Below are 6,490 nucleotides of genomic sequence, written 5' to 3' on the forward strand. Positions count from 1 at the left end.
CCTTAATATCCTCACCCATAAAATCAACATCAATCTCCTTAATATCCTCACCCCTAAAAATCAACATCAATCTCCTTAATATCCTCACCCATAAAAATCAACATCAATCTCCTTAATATCCTCACCCATAAAAATCAACATCAATCTCCTTAATATCCTCACCCATAAAAATCAACATCAATCTCCTTAATATCCTCACCCATAAAAATCAACATCAATCTCCTTAATATCCTCACCCATAAAAATCAACATCAATCTCCTTAATATCCTCACCCATAAAAATCAACATCAATCTCCTTAATATCCTCACCCATAAAAATCAACATCAATCTCCTTAATATCCTCACCCCCAAAAATCAACATCAATCTCCTTAATATCCTCACCCATAAAAATCAACATCAATCTCCTAATATCCTCACCCATAAAAATCAACATCAATCTCCTTAATATCCTCACCCATAAAAATCAACATCAATCTCCTTAATATCCTCACCCATAAAAATCAACATCAATCTCCTTAATATCCTCACCCCCAAAAATCAACATCAATTCCTAATATCCTCACCCCCAAAAATCAACATCAATCTCCTTAATATCCTCACCCCCAAAAATCAACATCAATTCCTTAATATCCTCACCCCCAAAAATCAACATCAATTCCTTAATATCCTCACCCAAAAAATCAACATCAATCTCCTTAATATCCTCACCCATAAAAATCAACATCAATCTCCTTAATATCCTCACCCATAAAAATCAACATCAATTTCCTTAATATCCTCACCCCCAAAAATCAACATCAATCTCCTTAATATCCTCACCCATAAAAATCAACATCAATCTCCTTAATATCCTCACCATAAAAATCAACATCAATCTCCTTAATATCCTCACCCCCAAAAATCAACATCAATCTCCTTAATATCCTCACCCATAAAAATCAACATCAATCTCCTTAATATCCTCACCCATAAAAATCAACATCAATCTCCTTAATATCCTCACCCATAAAAATCAACATCAATCTCCTTAATATCCTCACCCATAAAATCAACATCAATTTCCTTAATATCCTCACCCCCAAAAATCAACATCAATTCCTTAATATCCTCACCCATAAAAATCAACATCAATCTCCTTAATATCCTCACCCATAAAAATCAACATCAATCTCCTTAATATCCTCACCCATAAAAATCAACATCAATCTCCTAATATCCTCACCCCCAAAAATCAACATCAATCTCCTTAATATCCTCACCCATAAAAATCAACATCAATCTCCTTAATATCCTCACCCATAAAAATCAACATCAATCTCCTTAATATCCTCACCCATAAAAATCAACATCAATCTCCTTAATATCCTCACCCATAAAAATCAACATCAATTTCCTTAATATCCTCACCCCCAAAAATCAACATCAATCTCCTTAATATCCTCACCCCAAAAAATCAACATCAATCTCCTTAATATCCTCACCCATAAAAATCAACATCAATTCCTTAATATCCTCACCCATAAAAATCAACATCAATCTCCTTAATATCCTCACCCATAAAAACAACATCAATCTCCTTAATATCCTCACCCATAAAAATCAACATCAATTTCCTTAATATCCTCACCCATAAAAATCAACATCAATCTCCTTAATATCCTCACCCATAAAAATCAACATCAATCTCCTTAATATCCTCACCCATAAAAATCAACATCAATCTCCTTAATATCCTCACCCATAAAAATCAACATCAATTTCCTTAATATCCTCACCCATAAAAATCAACATCAATCTCCTTAATATCCTCACCCATAAAAATCAACATCAATTTCCTTAATATCCTCACCCATAAAAATCAACATCAATCTCCTTAATATCCTCACCCATAAAAATCAACATCAATTCCTTAATATCCTCACCATAAAAATCAACATCAATCTCCTTAATATCCTCACCCATAAAAATCAACATCAATCTCCTTAATATCCTCACCCATAAAAATCAACATCAATTTCCTTAATATCCTCACCCATAAAAATCAACATCAATCTCCTTAATATCCTCACCCATAAAAATCAACATCAATCTCCTTAATATCCTCACCCATAAAAATCAACATCAATCTCCTTAATATCCTCACCCCCAAAAATCAACATCAATCTCCTTAATATCCTCACCCATAAAAATCAACATCAATTCCTTAATATCCTCACTCATAAAAATCAACATCAATCTCCTTAATATCCTCACCCCAAAAAACAAATCAACATCAATCTCCTTAATATCCTCACCCATAAAAATCAACATCAATCTCCTTAATATCCTCACCCATAAAAATCAACATCAATCTCCTTAATATCCTCACCCATAAAAATCAACATCAATCTCCTTAATATCCTCACCCATAAAAATCAACATCAATCTCCTTAATATCCTCACCCCATAAAAATCAACATCAATTTCCTTAATATCCTCACTCATAAAAATCAACATCAATTTCCTTAATATCCTCACCCCCAAAAATCAACATCAATCTCCTTAATATCCTCACCCCCAAAAATCAACATCAATCTCCTTAATATCCTCACCCCCAAAAATCAACATCAATCTCCTTAATATCCTCACCCCCAAAAATCAACATCAATCTCCTTAATATCCTCACCCATAAAAATCAACATCAATCTCCTTAATATCCTCACCCATAAAAATCAACATCAATCTCCTTAATATCCTCACCCATAAAATCAACATCAATCTCCTTAATATCCTCACCCATAAAAATCAACATCAATCTCCTTAATATCCTCACCCATAAAAATCAACATCAATCTCCTTAATATCCTCACCCATAAAAATCAACATCAATTTCCTTAATATCCTCACCCATAAAAATCAACATCAATCTCCTTAATATCCTCACCCATAAAAATCAACATCAATCTCCTTAATATCCTCACCCATAAAATCAACATCAATCTCCTTAATATCCTCACCCATAAAAATCAACATCAATCTCCTTAATATCCTCACCCATAAAAATCAACATCAATCTCCTTAATATCCTCACCCCCAAAAATCAACATCAATCTCCTTAATATCCTCACCCATAAAAATCAACATCAATCTCCTTAATATCCTCACCCAAAAAATCAACATCAATCTCCTTAATATCCTCACCCATAAAAATCAACATCAATCTCCTTAATATCCTCACCCATAAAAATCAACATCAATTCCTTAATATCCTCACCCCCAAAAATCAACATCAATTTCCTAATATCCTCACCCCCAAAAATCAACATCAATCTCCTTAATATCCTCACCCCCAAAAATCAACATCAATTTCCTAATATCCTCACCCCCAAAAATCAACATCAATTTCCTTAATATCCTCACCCATAAAAATCAACATCAATCTCCTTAATATCCTCACCCATAAAAATCAACATCAATCTCCTTAATATCCTCACCCATAAAAATCAACATCAATTTCCTTAATATCCTCACCCCCAAAAATCAACATCAATCTCCTTAATATCCTCACCCATAAAAATCAACATCAATCTCCTTAATATCCTCACCCATAAAAATCAACATCAATCTCCTTAATATCCTCACCCCCAAAAATCAACATCAATCTCCTTAATATCCTCACCCATAAAAATCAACATCAATCTCCTTAATATCCTCACCCATAAAAATCAACATCAATCTCCTTAATATCCTCACCCATAAAAATCAACATCAATCTCCTTAATATCCTCACCCATAAAAATCAACATCAATTCCTTAATATCCTCACCCCCAAAAATCAACATCAATTTCCTTAATATCCTCACCCATAAAAATCAACATCAATCTCCTTAATATCCTCACCCATAAAAATCAACATCAATCTCCTTAATATCCTCACCCATAAAAATCAACATCAATCTCCTTAATATCCTCACCCCCAAAAATCAACATCAATCTCCTTAATATCCTCACCCATAAAAATCAACATCAATCTCCTTAATATCCTCACCCATAAAAATCAACATCAATCTCCTTAATATCCTCACCCATAAAAATCAACATCAATCTCCTTAATATCCTCACCATAAAATCAACATCAATTTCCTTAATATCCTCACCCCCAAAAATCAACATCAATTCCTTAATATCCTCACCCCCAAAAATCAACATCAATCTCCTTAATATCCTCACCCCCAAAAATCAACATCAATTTCCTTAATATCCTCACCCCAAAAAATCAACATCAATTCCTTAATATCCTCACCCATAAAAATCAACATCAATCTCCTTAATATCCTCACCCATAAAAATCAACATCAATCTCCTTAATATCCTCACCCATAAAAATCAACATCAATTCCTTAATATCCTCACCCCAAAAATCAACATCAATCTCCTTAATATCCTCACCCATAAAAATCAACATCAATCTCCTTAATATCCTCACCCATAAAAATCAACATCAATCTCCTTAATATCCTCACCCCAAAAATCAACATCAATCTCCTTAATATCCTCACCCATAAAAATCAACATCAATCTCCTTAATATCCTCACCCATAAAAATCAACATCAATTCCTTAATATCCTCACCCATAAAAATCAACATCAATCTCCTTAATATCCTCACCCATAAAATCAACATCAATCTCCTTAATATCCTCACCCATAAAAATCAACATCAATCTCCTTAATATCCTCACCCATAAAAATCAACATCAATCTCCTTAATATCCTCACCCATAAAAATCAACATCAATTTCCTTAATATCCTCACCCATAAAAATCAACATCAATCTCCTTAATATCCTCACCCATAAAATCAACATCAATTCCTTAATATCCTCACCCATAAAAATCAACATCAATCTCCTTAATATCCTCACCCATAAAAATCAACATCAATCTCCTTAATATCCTCACCCATAAAAATCAACATCAATCTCCTTAATATCCTCACCCATAAAAATCAACATCAATCTCCTTAATATCCTCACCCATAAAAATCAACATCAATTTCCTTAATATCCTCACCCATAAAAATCAACATCAATCTCCTTAATATCCTCACCCATAAAAATCAACATCAATCTCCTTAATATCCTCACCCATAAAAATCAACATCAATCTCCTTAATATCCTCACCCATAAAAATCAACATCAATCTCCTTAATATCCTCACCCATAAAAATCAACATCAATTCCTTAATATCCTCACCCATAAAAATCAACATCAATCTCCTTAATATCCTCACCCATAAAAATCAACATCAATCTCCTTAATATCCTCACCCATAAAAATCAACATCAATCTCCTTAATATCCTCACCCAAAAATCAACATCAATCTCCTTAATATCCTCACCCAAAAATCAACATCAATTTCCTTAATATCCTCACCCATAAAAATCAACATCAATCTCCTTAATATCCTCACCCCCAAAAATCAACATCAATCTCCTTAATATCCTCACCCATAAAAATCAACATCAATCTCCTTAATATCCTCACCCATAAAAATCAACATCAATCTCCTTAATATCCTCACCCCAAAAATCAACATCAATCTCCTTAATATCCTCACCCATAAAAATCAACATCAATCTCCTTAATATCCTCACCCATAAAAATCAACATCAATCTCCTTAATATCCTCACCATAAAAATCAACATCAATCTCCTTAATATCCTCACCCATAAAAATCAACATCAATCTCCTTAATATCCTCACCCCATAAAATCAACATCAATCTCCTTAATATCCTCACCCATAAAATCAACATCAATCTCCTTAATATCCTCACCCCTAAAAATCAACATCAATCTCCTTAATATCCTCACCCATAAAAATCAACATCAATCTCCTTAATATCCTCACCCATAAAAATCAACATCAATCTCCTTAATATCCTCACCCATAAAAATCAACATCAATCTCCTTAATATCCTCACCCATAAAAATCAACATCAATCTCCTTAATATCCTCACCCATAAAAATCAACATCAATCTCCTTAATATCCTCACCCATAAAATCAACATCAATTCTCCTTAATATCCTCACCCATAAAAATCAACATCAATCTCCTTAATATCCTCACCCATAAAAATCAACATCAATCTCCTTAATATCCTCACCCATAAAAATCAACATCAATCTCCTTAATATCCTCACCCATAAAAATCAACATCAATCTCCTTAATATCCTCACCCATAAAAATCAACATCAATCTCCTTAATATCCTCACCCATAAAAATCAACATCAATTTCCTTAATATCCTCACCCCATAAAATCAACATCAATCTCTTAATATCCTCACCCATAAAAATCAACATCAATCTCCTTAATATCCACACCCATAAAAATCAACATCAATCTCCTTAATATCCTCACCCATAAAATCAACATCAATCTCCTTAATATCCTCACCCATAAAAATCAACATCAATTTCCTTAATATCCTCACCA

The 6,490-nt window shown here is 33.0% G+C and overlaps 1 protein-coding gene across 1 annotated transcript in view; it reads right to left on the reverse strand.

Annotated features, from left to right (window-relative positions):
• LOC137369692 (SWI/SNF-related matrix-associated actin-dependent regulator of chromatin subfamily D member 3-like) overlaps window positions 1-6,490 on the reverse strand; it is a 40,718-nt gene that overhangs the window by 14,533 nt on the left and 19,695 nt on the right. The gene's annotated exons all lie outside the window — the stretch shown is intronic.

This window comes from Heterodontus francisci, chromosome 5 (assembly GCF_036365525.1).
Source record: "Heterodontus francisci isolate sHetFra1 chromosome 5, sHetFra1.hap1, whole genome shotgun sequence".
Taxonomy (NCBI): Eukaryota; Metazoa; Chordata; class Chondrichthyes; order Heterodontiformes; family Heterodontidae; genus Heterodontus; species Heterodontus francisci.